The sequence below is a fragment of the Sarcophilus harrisii genome, chromosome 1 (genome assembly GCF_902635505.1).
Source record: "Sarcophilus harrisii chromosome 1, mSarHar1.11, whole genome shotgun sequence".
NCBI lineage: Eukaryota > Metazoa > Chordata > Mammalia > Dasyuromorphia > Dasyuridae > Sarcophilus > Sarcophilus harrisii.
Window position 1 is genome coordinate 342,853,734 of NC_045426.1, and position 20,877 is coordinate 342,874,610.

Below are 20,877 nucleotides of genomic sequence, written 5' to 3' on the forward strand. Positions count from 1 at the left end.
TGCTTTTCTAATTTGCTTATGGTTATGTCTAAATCACCCTTTATGTCTAAATCATGCAGCCATTTTGATCTTATCTTGGTGTACAGTGTGAGATGCTGGCCTATACCTAGTCTGTGTTCTATTGGTTTTCAGGTTTCTTTGCAGTTTTTGTCAAATAGTGAGTAGTTATTCCAGAAGCTAAGGTTTTTGTATGTGTGATAAATACAATATATTTGGTAAATACAAATTATCAAACATGAGTTTACTATGGTCACTGAGTACTGTGTCTAGTGTACCTATTCCAATCCATTGATCCTACTCTATTTCTTAGCTAGTACCAGAAAATTTCAGTGATTATTGCTTTATAATACAGAGCTAGGCTACCTTTCTTTGTATTTCTTTCCATTAATTCCCTTGATATTCCTGACCTTTTATTCTTCCAGATGAATTTTATTGTTATTTTTTCTAGGTTGGTCAGATAATTTTTGATAGTTTGGTGTGGCACTGAATAAGAGAATTAGTTTGAGCAGAGCTGTCATTTTTTTTATTATATTGGTTCAGCCTACCCATGAGAATTTGATATTTTTTTCAAATGTTTAGATGTGATTTTTTTGTCAGTGAAGTGTGAATTTGTGTGAAGTGTTTTGCAGTTGTGTTCATCTAGTTCCTGGATTTGTCATGGTTAGACTCATGAGAATTTTATACTGCTTACAATTATTTTAAATGGAATTTCTCTTTGTATTACTTCATTCTGGGATTTGTTGGTCATATAAAAAAAATTCTGATGATTTATGTAGGCTTATTTTATATCTTTTAACTTTGGTAAAGTTGCTAATTATTTCAAGAAAAACATTAATTGATGTTCTAGGGTTCTCTAAGTATACCATCAAATCATCTGTAAAAACTGATAGTTTTGTTTTCTCATTGCCTATTCTAATTCCTTTAAATTATTTTTCTCTTATCACTATGGATAACATTTCTATTATTATAATAGAATAAGAAGTAATATTTAGTATCCTTGCTTCATGCCTGATCTTTTAGGGAAGGCATCTAACATATCCCCATTTCAGATAATGCTTGCTTATCATAGACATTGCTTATCATTTTAAGGAATGCTCCCTCTGTTTCTAAGTTCTGCAGTTTTTTGTATAAGAATGAGTGTTATATTTTGTCAAAAAAAAGATTTTCAGCATCTATTGAGATAATTATATGATTTTTGTTGATTTTGTTTTTATATGGTCAACTATGTTGATAGTTTTCCTAATATTAAACCAACCCTGTCTTCCTGATATAAATCCAACCATAATTATGATCCTTGTGATATAGTACTATAATCACTTCACTAATAATTTGTTTAAATTTTCAATAGGGAAATTGTTCTATAATTTTTTCTCTATTTTAGTTCTTCTTGGCTTAGGTATCAGCACTATATTTGTATCATAAAAGAAACTTGGTAGTACTCCTTTGCCTATTTTCCCAAATAGTTTACATGGCAATGGAATTGTCCTTTGAATGCTTGGTAGAATTCACTGTGAATCCATCTGATCCTGGAAATATATAAATGTAATGACATATTATTGTTCTATAAGAAATGATCAGCAGGCTGATTTCAGAAAGGCCTGGAGAGATTTACACAAACTAGTGCTAAGTGAACTGAGTAGAACCAAGAAAACATTGTATACAGCCACAGCAAGATTATATAATGATCAGTTCTGATGGGTGTGGCTCTTTTCAACAACAAGAAGATTCAGACCAATTCCAATGGACTTGTGATGGAGAGAGCCATCTGCATCCAGAAAGAGGACTGTGAGTACTGTGTGGATCACAACATAGTGTTTTTATCTTTTTTGATTGTTTGCTTTTGTTTTCATTTTTATCTCATTTTTCTTGTGCATCATGATAAATGTGAAAATATGTATAGAAAATTGCACATATTTAACACTTATTGGATTACTTGCTGTTTAGGGGAGGAGTGAGAAGAGGAGAGAAAAATTTGGCATGCAGGGTTTTGCAAGGGTGAATGTTGAGTTATCTTTGTATGTGTCTTGAAAATAAAGAGCTATTATTTTAAAAGAAAGAAAATCAGGCGCAGGTAGATGGCACAGTGGATAAAACATTGGCCCTGAGGTCAGGAGGACCTGAGTTCAAATCTGATCTCAGCCACTTAACATGTTTTAGCTGTATAACCCAGGGCAAGTCACTTAACCCCAATTGCCTCTCAAAAAAGAAAGAAAAAAATCAAAGGAAGAAAATTAGAAAAGACAACAGCTTGTTTTAAAAGAGGCACAAAAATACTAAAGAAAAAATCCCTTAAAAACTAGAATTGGCTAAGTGAAAAAAGAATTACAAAGATTAATAATGGAAATAACTCCTTAAAAAGTATAAATGACTAAATTGAAAAGTTGTCCTAAATTCACTGAAGAAAATAACTCTTTACAAATCAGAATTGGGTGAATGAAAGTTAATGACTTCATGAAATTACAAAGAAATAATAAAACAAAGTCAGAAAATGGGAAAAATAGAAGGAAGTGTTAAATATCTCATTGGAAAAACTTGTGATCTGGACTATGATCAAAGGAAGAGCATGGACATCATATTTCAAGAAATTATCAAGGAAAATTGCCCTGATATTCTAAAATCAGAGAATAAAATAGATGTTGAAAGAAATCACCAAACACCACCAGAGAGAGATCCCAAAATGAAAGTTTGCAAAAATGCTATAGCCAAATTCAAGACCAGAACAAAGAAAAAATACATCATGCAGCCTGAAAAAAATACTATCAAGCCACAGTCAGAATCACTCAAGATTTAAGAGCTATCATATTAAATGAGCATAGAGGTCATAATATGATATTCCAGAAGGCAAAAGCATTGGAATTACAACTAAGAATATTCTACCCCACAAAAATGAGTATATGGAAGGAGAAAAAATTGCAAAAGAGAAAAATCTATTTAATAAAATAAGGGGCTTTCAAGCATTCCTGATGAAAAGAACAGAGCTGAATAGAAAATTTGGTTCCCAAATGCAAGACTCAAAAAAAACATTAAAAAGTAAACATGAAAGAAAATTATAAAAAACTCAGTTGGGTTAAACTGTTAATTTTTCTATATGGAAAGATGTTTCTAAGATCTTTTAAAAAATAATTTTACCATTTATTAAAGGTGAAAGCAAATCTGCGTACCTATGAGGTGAATATGTTTGGTTGTTTTTACATAAAGAATTAAATCTTGGTGGAATATTTGATATCTTTTACTGTTTTTAAAATAGCTTTTTATTTTTACAAATACATGTATAAGTAGTTTTCAACATTCTCATTCACAAAACCTGATGCTCCAAATTTTTCTCCCTCTCTTTACCCCTGCCCCTTCCCTAGACAGAAAGCAATCCAATATAGATAAACATGCAATTCTCATAAACATCTTCCATATTCATCATACTGCACACAAAATAAAATAAGATGAAAAAAAAAAACAAACAAGCAAACAAACAACAACAAAAGTGGTATGCTTTGATCCACATTCTTTCTTCTTTCTCTTAATGCAGATGGTTCTTTCTGTTACAAGTTTATTGGAATTCCCTTGAATCAGCTCCTTATTGAAAAGAACCACATCTATCACAGTTGATCATTACATAATCTTCTTGTTGCTGCATAGTGTTCTCTTGGTTTTGCTCATTTCACTTAGCATCAGTTCATGTAAGTTTTTCCAGGCTTTTTTGAAATCAGCCTACTTATTTCTTATAGAACAGTAATATTCCATTATATTTATATGCCATAAACTCTTTAGCCATTTCCCAACTGAAAGGCATCCATTCAATTTTTAGTTTCTTGCCACTGCAAAAAAGACTGCTACAAACATTTTTGTACACATTATCCCTTTTTTTCATAACCTCCTTGGAATACAAACCTCTTTGGGATAGAGACAATTCTGGATCAAATGGTATGCACAGTTTCATAGCCCTTTGAGCATAGTTCCAAAGTGCTCTTCAAAATAGTTGAATCAGTTCACAACTCCACCAATAATGCATCAGTATCCCAGTTTTCTTATACCCCCTCCAATATTTATCATTATCTTTTCCTGTCATTTTGATCAATCTGGGAGGTATGAAGAAGTACCTCAAAGTTTTCGTAATTTTCATTTCTGGGACCAATAGTGACTTAGATCATTTTTTTGTGTGACTAGAAATAGCTTTAATTTCTTCATCTGAAAATTGTTCATATCCATTGACTATTTGTCAATTGGGGGGATTACTTGTATTCTTATAAATTTGATTTGGTTCTCTATTTTTCAAATGAGGCCTTTATCAGAAATACTGACTGTAAATTCTGCTTTTCTTTTAATTTTGACTGCATTGGTTTTATTTGTGCAAAATCTTTTTAATTTAATGTTATGAAAATTATTCATTTCACATACTATAAAGTACTCTAGTTACTCTTGCACTACAGATTCCTTCCTTCTCCACAGATATGAATGACAGACTATCCATTGTTCTCCTAATTTGCCTATAATATCATCCTTTATGTGTAAATCATGAATCCTTTTGACCTCATCTTGGTATAGGTACTAGCTGTTAGTCAATGCCTACTTTCTGCCATACTATTTTCTAGTTTTTACAGCAATTTTTGTTAAATAATGAGTTTTTATCCTAGAATTTGGAATTTTGGGGTTTATCAAACACTAGATTTATATAGTCATTGACTATTCTATCTTGTGAACCTAACCTGTTTCATTGATGTAGTAATTTATTTCTTAGCCAGTACCAGAAAGTTTTGATGACTACTACTTTTATTTATTTATTTATTTATTTTTATTTAATAGCCTTTTATTTAGAGCTTATATGCATGGGTAACTTTACAGCGTTAACAATTGCCAAACCTCTTGTTCCAATTTTTCACCTCTTACCCCCCCCACCCCCTCCCCTTGATGGCAGGATGACCAGTAGATGTTAAATATATTAAAATATGAATTAGATACACAATAAGTATACATGACCAAACCGTTATTTTGCTGTACAAAAAGAATCAGACTCTGAAATATTGTACAATTAGCCTGTGAAGGAAATAAAAAATGCAGGTGGGCATAAATAGGGATTGGGAATTCAATGTAATGGTTTTTAGTCATCTCCCAGAGTTCTTTTTCTGGGCATAGCTGGTTCAGTTCATTACTGCTCCATTGGAAATGATTTGGTTGATCTCGTTGCTGAGGATGGCCTGGTCCATCAGAACTGGTCATCATATAGTATTGTTGTTGAAGTATAATAATGATCTCCTGGTCCTGCTCATTTCACTCAGCATCAGTTCGTGTAAGTCTCTCCAGGCCTTTCTGAAATCATCCTGTTGGTCATTTCTTACAGAACAGTAATATTCCATAATATTCATATACCACAATTTATTCAGCCATTCTCCAACTCCATCCTTTCAGTTTCCAGTTTCTAGCCACTACAAAAAGGGCTGCCACAAACATTCGTGCATATACAGGTCCCTTTCCCTTCTTTATAATCTCTTTGGGATATAAGCCCAGTAGTAACACTGCTGGATCAAAGGGTATGCACAGTTTGATAACTTTTTGAGCATAGTTCCAAACTGCTCTCCAAAATGGTTGGATTCATTCACAACTCCACCAACAATGCATCAATGTGATGACTACTACTTTATAATATAGTTTTAGGTCTGATAAACCTAGGTCATGTTGCATTTTTTTCCATTAATTCTCTTGAAATTCTTGACCTTTTGTTCTTCCAGAAAAATTCTGGGTTTTTTTCTAGTAATATAAAGTAATTTCTTGGTAGTTTGATTGGTTTGGCACTGAATAAATAAATTTAGATAGAATTGTCATTTTTGTCATATTAGCTCATTCTATCCATGAGCACTTGATATTCTTCCAGTTGTTTAGCTCTAATTTTATTTGTGTAAAAAGTTAAGATCTTTATCATTATAAAGCCTGTTAGAAGGAAGTTCTAGATAAAAATAGATCAATTATGTTGTAATGATGTAAAAATTGGTGAGAAAGAACCATATTTTGAACAATCAATAATGACCGTAGAGGAAGAAATGGTGAAAATATGTCACATGGAAGAGACACGCAAGGAAGAACCTTGATAGTAGAGAGAAAAATAGTTGGTGGGTGTAAGAAATGATTTAAACTCATTTATGTCTAAATTAGTTTAAAGAGAGGAAAGAGGTAAATAGATATATAGATAGAGATAGGCATATATGTAAAAGAAGGGAATAAGGAGAAAGGGTGAATAAAGGGTGATTGGGAATTCAATGTAATGGTTTTTAGTCATCTCCCAGAGTTCTTTCTCTGGGCGTAGCTGGTTCAGTTCATTACTGCTCCATTGGAAATGATTAAACTTCAACAATGATACTATATGATGATCAATTCTGATGCACATGGCTCTCTTCAACAATGAGATAATCCAAATCAATTCCAATTGTTCAGTAATGAAGAGAACCAGCCACAATGAAAGAACTGTGGGAAATGAATGTGGACCACAACATAGAATTTTCACTCTTTCTGTTATTGTTTGCTTGCATTCTTGTTTTCCTTTTCAGATTATTTTTACCTTCTTTCTAAATCTGATTCTTCTTGTGCAGCAAGATAACTATATAAATATGTATACATATATAATATTTAACATACACTTTAACAGCTTTAATATGTATTGCACTACCTGCCATCTAGGGGAGGGGGTGGGGGACAGGAAGGGAAATATTGGAACAGAAGGTTTTGCAAGGATCAATGTTGAAAAATTACCACCCATGTATATGTTTTGAAAATAAAAAGCTATAATAATAAAAAAATGGAATTAAATTTTTAAAAATTAAATTTAATTAAAAAAGAATGAGTGGGTCAAAGATGAAGTCATAGAAACATTCAATAATTTCATAACAATAATGAGGCAATATTACAATATTACAAAATTTGGAAAATGCATCCAAAGCATTACTTATGAGAAAATTTATACATCTAAATACATACACTTTGGAATAAAAGAGAGAAAGGGCAAATCAATGAATTGGATATGCAACTAAAAACCTAGGAAAAGATTAAATTAAATATCTCAAGTTAAACACCAAATTGGAAATCCTGAAAATTAAGGAATGGTTAATAAAATTGAAAGTAAAATAATTTAACTAATATTTAAAATAACTGTAGATAATATAAAATGCTTGGGAGTCTTCCTGTCAAGATAAACCAAGAGATTATAACAACACAATAACAAAATAATTTTCACAACAATAAAAATAAATCTAAATAATTGGAGAAATAATTGCTCATGGATAGGCTGATCCACATATAATTTTTAAATGACAATTCTTAAGTTGATTTATTCAGTGCTATACTAATGAAATTACTAAACAATTGTCTTACAGATGTAGAAAAAGAATTTTAAAAAGCATTGGAAGAAAAAACTTCAAAAATATCACAGGAATCAAAGCAGATTAGCAATTTCAGATTTCAAACTATATTACAAAATGGTAAAATGAAAATGATATGATACTGGCTAGAAAGAGAGTGGTAGATCAGTGGAATAGATTAGGTACATTATACTCAGCAATAAAAGACGATAATAATCTAGTATTTGTTAAACCCCAAAATCCAAGCTTTGGGGATAATAATTCAACATTTAACAAAATCTCTGGAAAACTAGGAAGCAATTTGGCAGAATCTAAGTATAGAGCAACATCTCATACTATACCAAGATAAAGTCAAAATGGAAGACTGACTTAGACATAGATTGATATCATAAATAAATCAGTAGGGTATAGAATAGCTTACCTATCAAGATCTCTGGAGAAGGGAATAATTTATAACCAAATGAAAAAGGGAATTACAAAAAGAAAAATAATTTTGATTATTTGAAATTAAAAAGCTTTTGCACAAACAAAACCAATTCAGCCAAAATTAGAAGGAAAATAGGAAACTAAAAGCAAATTTTTCAATGTTTCTCTGAGAAAAACTCAATTTCTTAAACATTTAGGGAACTGAGCCAAGTTTATAAAATAAAAATCATTCCCCAGTTCATAAATGGCTAAAGAATATGAAAAGACATTTTTCAAAAGAAATCAAAAGTATCTATAGTCATGTTTTGAAAATGCTGAAAATCACAGTTGATTAGAGAAATGAAAATTAAAAGAAGTCTGATATATCACCTCACACCTATCAGACTGGCTTATATGACAAGAAAGAAAAATGATCAATATTAAAGTAATGTGGAAAAGTCAGGACATTAATATACTGTGTTGTGAACTGATTCAACTATTCTGGAGAACAATTTGGAATCACGACCAAAGAGCTATAAGACTGTGCATACACTTTGAGCCTGCATTATCACTACTACATTTATATCTCAAAGAAATCAGTGAAAAGGGCAAATGATCAATGTGAACAAATATATAACATCTCATTTTGTTGTGGTTAAGATTGGAAGTTGGGGAATGGCTAAACAAGTTGTAGTATATGCTTGTAATGGGGTTATATTGTGTTCTAAGATATGATGAGCAAAATGACTTCAGAAAAATGTGGGAACTCTTATGTGAACTCATGCAAAGTGAAGTGAGCCGAATCAGAAGAACGTTGTACACAATAACAACAATTTTAAACATGATCAACTGTAAAAGATTTGGCTATTCTAATCAAAACAGTGATTCAAGACAATACCAAAGGACTCATGATATCTATCAACAGGGAGAGAACTGATGAACTCTGAATGAAGATTGAAGCATACTTTTTTTTTAACTTTATTATTTGTTATTGTTTTATTTTGTATGTGCTTTTTTTTCAACATGGATAAGATGGAAATACATTTTGTATAACCTCACATGCATAACTGAAAACAAATTGCTTGACTTCTCAAAAAGTGGGAATAGAAGGGAAAGTTTGAAATTCAAAAAAAAATATCTTAATGATTGTAAAAAATTTTTTTCATATAATTGGAAAATATTTAACAAAATAAAAATAATTTTAAAAACCTCAGAACTGGAAAGAAATTTAATATATCTAGTCTATATGGAATAGTAGAAAGTGGCCTAGATTTGGAAATCTTGGCTCTGCTTTCTACTCTCTATATAGCTTCAGGTAACAACCTTTTTAGGCCTCAGTTTCCTCAATTGAAAAATGAAGAGGTTAAAATAGATTACTTTTAAGTAAGTTTGCAGCTGTAAATATAGTATCCTAATTTTATATGGAAACTGAGGCTTAGAGGGGAGAAATAATTTGCCCAAGGTCACTAAGTATGTCAGAAGTAGAGCTAGGACTTTATAAAATATAGTTATCCCAATTGAATTTTAATAACTTTTCATTCTCCAATATAGCTTTATTAAATGGCAAATTGTCTTCAGAGGGAAATAGTTTACGTGGTTATCAAATAACACTTAACTGAAGATTGCAACTCTTTTAGTCCAAAGGAAAGGAAAAAATATCTGAAAATGAACTTTGCCTTCTCAGTTTGCCAGGTGCTGAGACTTCACTAATAATTACCCAAGCTAATTATAATTTACCTAATAATTGATAGTGAGTCACAACCATGAATTAACACACCAAATCCTAAATGATAAATAGGCTTTTGGGGTCACAGTCAAGCACAAATTGACTCAGAATCAACATGGTCAAACCAGATCAGAAACCAGTAAGACTTTAGTTTTACTCTTATTGGGGTTAGGGTGTCAGCAGGCTTTTCTGCATATCTCCTTATGACTAGTCTGAGAAACAGGAACATAATTTAAGAAGGAAGATGATAGATATAACATGCAAGATGTGGCCCCATTTGTCTTTGAAGGTTTTTCCTATCCAATTTGTTTAAATTTCCCAGATTTCTAAAGCACCCATTGTTTGCAAACCACTGATCTTGATGTCAAGGATATAAAGATGAAAGGAATTATAGTCATTGTTTTCAAGGAAATTATAATTCAATAAAGAGACACCATCTTTGTCCCCCAGTCAGTAAATATCTTCTTTGGGTTTTACATGTTAATTTGCTTTTTATTTCTGTTATTTACTGACCATATAATAATGGTCTATAATTACCTGTTTGGTCTTATCTCTTTACCTGTCTATACAATATAGGAGAGCAGGGAACAATCTTACCTAAACTTTATATATTCCCTACTGTATAACATAATGTTCTTCACTGACTTCTAAGGCCTCTTACAATTTTAAGTTTATAATGCTAATGTTATGTGACTTAGCACTTAGCTAATGACAGCATATCATTTTTCTCAGCACCCTATTAAGCAAAAAGAACTTGTTAATGATTCATTGACATTATGAGCAGAAAAGGAATGACTTTGTCCAATAAGAGAGCGGTGAGAGCTAAAGAGGGAAAAACTAGCAGAAAAATAGCTTCATGTGATGCATATTGTCCTTGAGGAAGAACAAAAACAACAAAGTCTGAAATTGACCAGGTATATGATTTCCCCTACTCAGCATTACCTCTTGCCAGTTTTCTATATTTTTATGTCCATTCTCCCTGATGGACACCAGTGTGCAGTTGTGGAAGAGAGTGATCCAAAATTTATGGGTGGACTGTGATAATTTGGCTAATTTTTGATTTCTATTGAGTAACTGAGATCTTTGATTGTTCTTGCCTTTGCTTTATTACTAATTAAATGTTTATTGTGTTTAAAAATTAATGCTAAGTGTCATAGCTTTGGCATTTACACAATGAGAAGCAATGAGAAGCTCTAGAACTACAAAGGTAAGTAATAAGAGGATTACTCATCACCCTCTTTCCCCATAATAAAACAGTGGGAGAGAGAAGGATAGCGTCTGAGTAAGGTTATACAAGTCCCTCTCCATCAATATATCTCGTTCTCTCCACTTTTACTCCAAACTCTATAAGTAGAGTTTATTAAAATAGGTTAGCTTGGCTCACCACCAATTCATATTATTTCACTTCAACTAGACCTTCACTGTGCCTGATAATCTTTTATTTTAATAACTACATTCCCTACTGCAACTATTTCAAACTTTCTTCACTCTCTCCAATTCCCAAATTCCAAGACAAAAATGCATCTCTTTGCTAATGAGCTCATATGAACCTCCATAGAGTTGTCTCACCAGCACCTTACACATAACAGTAAAAAATAGAACTAATTTTCTTCTTTGCTAATGGTGTCACTCCTCCTAACTCCCTTATTTCAATCAACCATCCTCCAAATTATTCAGATATGAAATTTCAGAGTCCTTCTCTCTCTTCTGCCCCTTTCACCCAATACAATCTGTTGCTATGTCCTATCAAGTCTAGTCTCTTATATTTCTCATAACCATTCCCTTTTCTTTATTCACATAATCTCCACCCTTTTTCACATACATAACACCTCTCCTATAGAATATTATAATTGATTGCTTGCCTCTAAATGTCTCCCTGAAATCTGTAATTCTAGCTCCCTATAATTCACATTACCTGAATAATCTTCCAGACTGCTGAGCTTGAAATCAGGAAGACCTGAGTTGAAATCCAGACTCAGACGTGTGCTAACTGTGTGACTTAATTTCTATCTATCTCAATTTTCTCATCTATAAATGAAGGATAATAATAGTTCCTACCTCACAGAGTTGTTGTAAAGATCAAATGAGGTAATATTTCTAAATTGTTTGGGGCCATAGCAGGTGCTTAATAAAGGTGTATTTCCATTCTTTTTCCCTGACTAGAGTCTTGTTATAATCATGTCACTGCCCTACTTATTACCTTCAGTAGCTTTCCATTATTCAGTCCTTCACAGACCTATAATTTCATTGACCATAGAATAAAAGGAATCCCATATTTAGAGCTGGAAGTATCCTTAGAGGCTATAAAGTCCAAATTTCACTGATAAGGCATAGACTTGTCCAAAGTCACCTGGCTAGCAAATGCATGAGTCAGGATTTGAAAGAGAACCTGAACTGGATTATCTCCAAGCATACATCTAAATTCCACTCTCTTTCCACTACTCTATGAAGCCTCAGAAAGCTTATACGGAAATTTCGTCCTCCTAGTGCAGTTTATAGTCCCTTTATCACTTTAGTAGAGAGGTATTTGGGAAATGCAATGAATGAAAAATTTTAAATTATCCTTCATCCAAACTGATGATAAACCATTCTGAATTTGTGGTGATTCTTAGGTGAGACACACAAACTGAGTCTCCCAGGAGCAAACTCAAAACCTTCATTACATTGCTTGAATTTGTGGCCATTAATATAGACTTCTGGAACTTAAGTTCAGTGCAGAACTTAAGATCTTCTGGAACTTAGGATCTCATGCATATCATCCTAAAACAATCATGGGGAACTTCAATCCTATTGATTTTACAATGCAATTTTTAAAAAAATTAGGCTCCAATGTTTTAGACAAACTCCTTTTTTTTTCACAATCTGACTTGAAACTATCATGAATTTATATAACTTGTATGTACTTAGCTATTTCTATGTGATTTCCTTCATTAGAATTGCACATTCCTTGAAAAAAAGGACTATTTTTGTTCTTCTTTGTATTTTCATCACTTATCCTGGAGCCTGGCACAGAGTAAGTGCCTAATAAATGTTTGTTGACTGACAACTGAGGAAGGACCCTAAAGGTCATCTAATTCAAATCCTCATTTTGTAGATGAGAAAACTGAGACCTAGAAAAGTGAAATGTCCATGGTCACACAGGTAGTAAGAAAGAAGGGGTGTTTGAACTTTGCCTGCTGACTCCAAATCCCATCCCATTGTGATGAGGTCCTGAGTCTGGCTAGACTTTAGCTGCCAGATGCTCATATAGCTGCTGCATTCCAACATTCCATGACTATGTTTTTAATCTATACTCTGAGGTTGAAATTCTAACATATCCTTTCAGTATGATTTTTATAAAGAGAATTAACTCAGGGAATCAGAAAACCTGGAATGTATACCTTGCTCCTCCCTAAATTCACTGTAAGCTTCTTTTCCGTCCTGAAGCTCAATTTCCTTCCCTATAAAAGATAGTTTAAAAAAAATTGTCCTGTGCTTCTCTAGACAGTTACTCTCACATGGTAGATTCTAGCTCAAGGAGCTTACATTCAAATAGAGGAAGACAATACATAAAGAGATAATAAAGGGGTACATTTGGATGTGTAGTGGATATGTCTTTTGGGAAATAAAAATCTGTGAAATAAGGCCAAAGCAGGTCTTTCAAAACCCCAAGTGGTTCTAGGAATGGAATATTCACTTCAGAGAAGAGAACCGAACTAGATTATCTCCAAGTACGCTTCCAACTCTTTAGCTGATTATTGTTTCCTCTCTTCTCTTTCTATAGGAGCTGACTCCAGTATGTTATACAGGGAGTCATTTACAGAGGTGATGCAGCAGAAGGCTTAATTATTAAGATTTCCCCACATTTACCCATTTAAAAATTTTCCAGACTTAATGTTCTATTAATATATTGCTTTTGCTCACTGCCTCCCCTCTCCCCCAATCCATTTTGAATAACTCCTAGTCTCTACAAGGAAAAATTGTGACAGGGATTTTCTCCTAACTCACCCTGTTGAAAATCTCCCATTTCCAGCTTGCTTTGGATCAGTCGTGCCATGCATCTCGCAATAGGGAAGGAACCATTTTGTCAGGATGTGTTGTGGAGGTGACAATATCACTGTGAAAGATCTGGAAGCCAGGAGGGCCACTGTTGAGTAACTCATTCATCTATAAGTGCTACTGGTGTTGTTTGAGTGGTCTAGATTAGTGGCTATAAGAGAGTTGTTAAGAAACCCCTTTAAATCAGCCACAGGTTCTAGGAGTGAAAGAATTCACTCATTCCCGAATATTAGCTGCAAAATGAAAGTTTATTGTTAGATAGAAATCAGTTTACCAAGAGACTGATTTCTATAGTAGCAGATCTATAGAAAATAGAGTTTTGCACTGAGAATGCAGTTCTCAGTGGACAGAAAGTCCTGGCAGCTGAGTGAGTTACCGAAGTCCATCTGCAAAAGACCTTCATTGAAGGAAATTATTATATTGGGTCTTAGTTGGGGCTGGGACAGCCCAAGCAGGTCAGACACATTGGGGGCTGGGACAGCCCAAGTTGGCTCATCTACAAGCTGGGTTTCAGCTTGAGCTGGAATTTGAATAGAATTGAATGAGTTTCTTTAATTCAATTGGGTTGGAATTCTTTTGCTCAGGACTGAATCAACCCCACCTAGATAACAGAATGAAACTGTTTGTCTTTTTTCCCTCAGGCAGGGTCCCTCACTGAGGCAGAATTGGAGATTTTCTCCTTCAAGGAGTTTTAGAGTTTCGGGGTCCTTTCTTCATTCCCCCCTCAAGCAGTCACCTCCAAATGCATTTGGGATAAAGGGGCAAAGATCTCTTCTTCATGTAACTGCTTCAAGCTGGCAAGGGTTGTAGAGATTTTGGGGGATTCATGCCAGGAAGTGAGGTATAAGGTGTGGGGTCTGAAAACGGCAGCAGGGCATCTAAGAGGTGTTTGCCCTGGTCAGTCATCCCATGTTATCCTGGCTGAAGGGCAGTTGAAAATCCAAAGCTTGAAGCCTAGAGAAAGCAGATCTCAGGAACAGATTAAAGTGGGGTGTCCTCCAGGGTTGAAATGAGGAGTTTAGGAATGGGGCCTTTTTGCAGAAAAATGCATCAGGTCCCATCTGTGGGCTGCCTTAAGAATGCTGATAGCCCACCTAACAACACTGAATACCCTCAGAGCTCCCTTAGCAGAAAGTTGTTAATGTGTTTTCAAAGTAAAAGTAGTTAAGGAGTTTTCAAAAAGTTTCAGTCTCTCCCTCTAACTCCTCTAACTCCTCTAACTCTAACTCCCTCTAACATTGCCCTCCTGTGGTCAGGGAACGAGAACAGAAAAGAAAGAAAGAAACTATCTTCCCTTAACAATTTAATTGAATAGCTTTGGAATTTTATTCCCCAGCCATTATTCCAAAGGATTTTCCTAAATCTGCAACTTTGGCCATAGTTGGAGCTTACAGGAAAGAAACCTTTAATTGCTGGCAGGGTATAGAATACCAATCCAGAAAATTAGGAGAGACTATGCTAGGAGCAAAAAGTTCTTGGGACTGAAAAAATTAGGAGCCTGCTTTCCCCAGAGTGCTCACAGGAGCATTTTCAAAAGCTAGGCTGTTTATCTCTCCACAAGGAGAGCAAAAAGTTCCCACCTGTAAAGTTGGGTAGGAGAGTGAGAGAAAGGACATACCCCGCTTTCCATAGCTAGGCTATTCATCTCTCCACAAGGAGCTAAGGAAGGTTTAAGCAAGTGCTCTGAGGTTAGAAAAAAAAAAAAAAAAAAAAAACTGAGAGCAGTTTGGAATCCCCTGTCTTTGTAGGTAGCCTCGTGAGCGTGCAAAAGCATAGTTTTGAGGCTTCTTCAGTTAAAAGGCTGTGACGGGAGGCACTACTGTGTGGCAGGATGACTAAATCAGGGAAACAAAGTCCGGTTTTAAAATATATGGGACAAGCAGGCTTCCTGAGAGGGCAGGAAGCTGCGGCTCCTTTAAGAGCCAGACAAAGGGTCGGGGATGGGTATGGCCCACTTGTCCAGAATGGCAAAGTTCTGTTTTAAAAGTTGGTGAAAAACTTTTCCAGAGATTTGAGAAGATAAGATTGAGTTCCCCATCTCCCCACTGTACAGTACCCCAATAAGGGGACAGGATGGGAGCATTTAAATGATAGATTAGCAAGCCATGTGGGAGAGGTCTGAACAGGGCCTTGATTCCTCTGCAATCTCCACTCTATGGGGGGGGGGGGGGGGGGGGGAGCGGAGAAAGACCAGAGGTGCTGAGTGAGAGTGAAGGAGAAAGAAATGCCATCTTATCTGGCTGCTTCCTGAATAACGAGGGTTCCTCTGTTGATTCCATGTTGGAACTTGAGGGAGGAGAAGCCGACCAAACCTCAAAATCTTGCTGGAAGAGCAAGACCTGAGACTGCTCAACCCCTGTCCTGGGAGTAGCAGCCAGAGTAGAGAGATAGATGTTCTCCAAAGCTTGCCCCAATTCAGTGATCTTTCTCCTCGTGGCTACAGCCTGATCATTAAAGATCAGGAGCTGTATGTAATAGTGGAGTGGGAAAAGGGCTCAAGCATGATTTCTCTTAAGTTTCTCCCCAGGACAGATCAAAGAGAGTGCTGACCTTGGGCCTCCAGAGGGGTCCCCAGAATGGCTATGTGTCTCCGTGATTTGGTGGGGGCGGAATATTCAGCTTTCTTAAAGAGATGCTTCCTCTAGTGTCTCAGAGTTCCTGCCTGAGGGCAGGGTTTTAAAAGCAGAATCTTGGAAAAGCTGAAAGGCTCAGGATTCAGGTCTGGTGAGAGAAAAAGTATTAGGAGTGCCTTGAGATGCAAAGGAAAGTCCTTTGTCTCTGGAGGGGCTGGGCAGAGGGAGTTTGATTCCCTTCCAGCAAAAGCTAAGCATCTTAAGCTTTCCAGTTAGGAGAGTTTTCTCAAGCCAAATGTCTCTGCTCAAGGAAGGATTTTTAGAGGCAGAGGTGTTTCTTCTCATTGTAGACAGGTAAAAGCTTTTAGTTTTCCCCCAAATTCTTGCAGCAGCTCTCGTGTGTCTAGACATCTTTAGAAACAGAGAGCAGCAGAAGGAGGCCTTTTGTCAGTCCACAGCAATTCCCATGGGGTGTCCCCCGAAAATTGTGCTCAAGCGTAGAGTTCTAACAACAACCCAAGCCTAACCCGGATGGCTTGGGTATCCGCCACAGAATAAAAGAAGAAAAAAAGTTTGTTTTTTGTTTTCTTTTTTTTTTGTTTTCTTTTTTTGTTGGTTTTTTTTTTTTGGGGGGGGGGGGAGTTCCTGATCCCACTATCTCTAGAAATAGAGTGAGACAAAAGAAGGCCTTTTGCCAGAAAATGCAGATATTCTCCCTGGGAGACTATTGCCCACAGCCCAGACCCGGTCTGGGTGTCCACTATCTTTAGAGATAGCATGAGACAAAAGAAGGCCTTTTATCAGAGAATACAGGTATTCTCCCTGGAAAAATACTGCTCCAACAGCTCAAAACCCAATGTGGTTCTCATATTCAGGATTTCCTGGTTGGTCAGGAAACCATAAATATGATGCTGTTTGAGTGATCTAGATTAGTGGCTATAAGAGAGTTGTTAAGAATCCCCTTTAAATCAGCCACAGGTTCTAGGAGTGAAGAATTCACTCATTCCTGAATATTAGTTGCAAAATGAAAGTTTATTGTTAGATAGAAATCAGTTTACCAATAGACTGATTTCTATAGTGGCAGAGCTATTGGAAAATGGAATTTTGCACTGAGAATGCAGTTCTCAGTGGACAGAAAATTCTGGCAGATGAGTGAACTACTGAGGCTCATAAGCAGAAGACTTTTGTTGAAGGAAGCTATTATATTGGGTCTTAGTGGGGGCTGGGATTGCCCAAGCAGGTCGGACCCAGTGGGGGCTGGGACAGCCAAAGATGGCTCATCTGCAAACTGGGTTTCAGCTTGAGCTGGAATTTGAATAGAATTGAATGGGTTGGAATTCTTTTGCTCAGGACTGAATCAACCCCACCTACATAACAGAATGAAACTGTCTTGTTTCCCCTAGACAGGGTCCCTCACTGAAGTAGAGCTGAAGATTTTCTCTTCAAGGAGTTTTAGAGTTTCAGGATCCCTTCTTCATTACCATTTCCGCAAAACTATACAGTTCAATTTGTTTTTAAGTAAGAGAAAAATATACCTCATGCTCAAAGAAAACTTAGCTAGATAGGATGTATTGATATTAAAAGAAGAGAATTTCATAAAACAATTCAGTTTATTAAGCAGCTAATTAGTATAAGGCACTACCAGGTGATGGAACTACAATGACAAAAATGAAACAGACTATTTCTTTAAAGAGTTTATATCCTTAGGGCATGGGTCAAAGATTAAGCAACCATGATGTAGTCACTTAAACCCTATTCACTTTAATTTGGAACATGCCACAAAACACAGGAGAACCTCCACCAGCCATTTGGAGAAATGACTACTTGAGTTCCTTTTTAAAATATTTTTTGCTTGTTTGTTTATTTTTTTGATGTAGCTGAGTTTAAGTGACTTGCCCAAGGTCACACAGCTAGTAAGGGTGTAAGTGTCATGAGTCCTCCTGACTTCATGGACAGTGCTCTATCTACTGAGCAATCGTAAGCTCTTAAATACTGCATAAAGAAAGAACTGCCCACAATTAGAATATGTAAATTAGTTCCCTGTCATGTGGATCATTGAGTTCTGGTGATGAGAAGACCCAAACATGGCCCTCTAAGAATGAGAAACCTATCAGAGGAAACGGGAATCACCCACAAGATGACAGTTCACGAGCATTAGATGTTTTATTTCTGACCATAAGTTTTATAGCAATTTAAAGATGGGAATGACACTTGCAGTGGTCAGGAAAGAGTTCCTAGAGGAGGTGGAGCTTGAATAAGGTTGTGGCAAATGTGTAGAGTGCAGAGGGGGTGGAGAGAAAAGGATGAGCAAAGGCATGAATCATCCAGCCACCAGAAAAAAATAAAAATAGCCCTATTTAGCTCAAGTTATTAATTCATGAGTGACCTCTCAACTGCCTCCAACTCATGTTTTCTCTACAGAATCCTTTTCCAGTCTATTTTTCTGTTTCTCAAATAGACCATCTCCTTACCATATCATCATCTTCCTTGTTTTCCAGAACAGAGGAATCAGAGAATCTATTGGGAAGGAATATCAGAATAATATAGACCAGCTTTTTATAGGGGTAAGAATGCCCTTTATGGAATCCATTAGAAGTAGTTGCCCAGGTCCTACTTGAACACCATTCTGTGATGAGGAAGGCACTCCATTTTATTGTCAAGATATTAGAAGATACTCTCTTTTCCAGAGCTAAGATCCAGCAAACAGGCTGTGCCTTGAGCTTGGTATAGAAACAATTCTTTGTGCTCGCTTTCTGGACGATCTCAGCCACAGCAAAACCCCAGAATTAGGATTAATGGTTTTTAACTATTTAGCCCTATTTTCCAGAGGAACCTAACCTGAAACCTGGAACTATTGCTGATACAATGCAGCAGTGATCAATCCCTGACACTCTGAAGAATGCCTGTGTTTATAACTACTAAGTGGCCTGTGCCAAGTGATGCACTCATGTCCCTGACACATTAACCCTGGTTCTGTACCCTGATGAATGATGACAAAGTTCAAGGATTGCCACAAAACCCCAAAATGTTCATAGTGTCCCCCAAACACCTGCATATGTAGATCTGCCATGGGAACTATAAGCTCAAAATCTAAGAATGACGATGTTGGGTCCCACTTTTGTAATTTTCATGCTTAAAATCCTACTCCTGCCACAAGCCAGAAGCCTTCCTTTTTGGGAGGACTTCTGCTTGCAAGAATTTTCCTCACTTTGAAATTAAACATCTGTTTAATTCCTGACTCTCCTATTTCTATCCTGCCTTGTTCAGCTCTGGCTACTCCACAGTTTAGAAACTGGTTTGGGTTCAGTTGACATTATTTATGAGTAGCTCTTGATCATTTGAAAGTCTTTCATTGGTCCTAGTTCTTTACCCACTAGGAACATAAAGAAAAGGAAAGGTAAGTAATTTGTCCAAACCATACAGGAAGTCAGCATCAGAAGCAGGGACTGAATCTAACTCTTAACTGAGGGGAGCTCATAATCTTGTAGGTGAATAAAGAACAGATCTACATAACTGGAATTCAATAGAATATAAGCTGCTTGAGGGCAGAGAATCTTTTGCTTTATTTTTATCTTTGCATCTCAGTACCTAGCAGAGAGTATCATAAATTGTCCCAGACCAATAGATCGATAAGTTTATCATCACCAATACTATTTCTACCTTCCAAGACTTTTCTCCAGGCTTCTTGCCCTGACATTTCAATATATCTTTCTACATAATGGCAATTTTTTTCTAGTTTTTTTTTTTCTAATTTCCATCACCTCTTCTTTTAGATTCTCCAAACCATTATTTTTGTCTCCTTCATTATCATTAATCTAACAACCTTCTCCTTGACATCATCTCCTACAATTTTGCCCTTTTTACTCCAGGGTCTAATGAAAAAGTGCCCCATCTCTTAGCCAAGGACGAATGATTTTACATGTATTCTTGATTCATTCCCTTCTATCTTTTCTAGAAGATTGCCCCCTTTATCTCTCTCTCTCTCTCTCTGTCTCTCTGTCTCTCTGTCTCTCTCTCTCTGTCTCTCTCTCTCTCTCTATATATATATATATATATATATATATATATGGGGGATCTTTCATGTTCAATCTCCCTTTTTACCTGTTTCCTTTCTGCTGCCTACAAACATGTCCAAATTTTTCCCATCCTAAAAACAAAATGAAAAGAAAAAAGAAAAAGAAAAAAATCCCTTCATTTGAGGCCATCAAACTTCATAATTATCATCCTATAGCTTTCCTCCTTTCCTCAACTTGGCTGTTTGAAAAAGCCATCTATAATCATGGACTCCACTTCTTCTCCTTTCTCTCTTCTTAATTTCCTGCATTAGACTTCTAACATCATCACTCAACTGAAACTGCTCTGCCCAAAGTTACCAATAATCTCTTAATTGCAAGTTCTAATGGGATCTTTTTAATTCCCATCCTTCTTGTCCTTTCTGCAGCATTAGACATTGTTGACTACCATGTATACTGTCCTTCTGGATACTATCTGGACACTGTCTCCAACAACAAAGCTCAGATAAGAAATAGCTGATAAGATCAGTACTAATTTAGAAAACACACCTGATCTTTAATAAACAAAAAATAAAACTTAACTAAAGTCAATCAATGCATATACTAGCCATAGTACTCCTTTTACTGTCCTGTCACAGTGGATAAAGTAGTAGATGTGAAAACAGGTTGATCTAAACTCAAATTGTTCCTCAGACCAAATGAGATAATGTATATAAAACACTTTGCAAACTTAGTTATTATAATTATAACAATAATTATTATTATTGATAGGGTATTAGTGA

The 20,877-nt window shown here is 35.6% G+C and overlaps 1 protein-coding gene across 1 annotated transcript in view; it reads right to left on the reverse strand.

Moving 5' to 3' along the window:
* The window catches only part of TEKT4 (tektin 4), an 85,338-nt gene that overhangs the window by 54,955 nt on the left and 9,506 nt on the right, over positions 1–20,877 (reverse strand). The gene's annotated exons all lie outside the window — the stretch shown is intronic.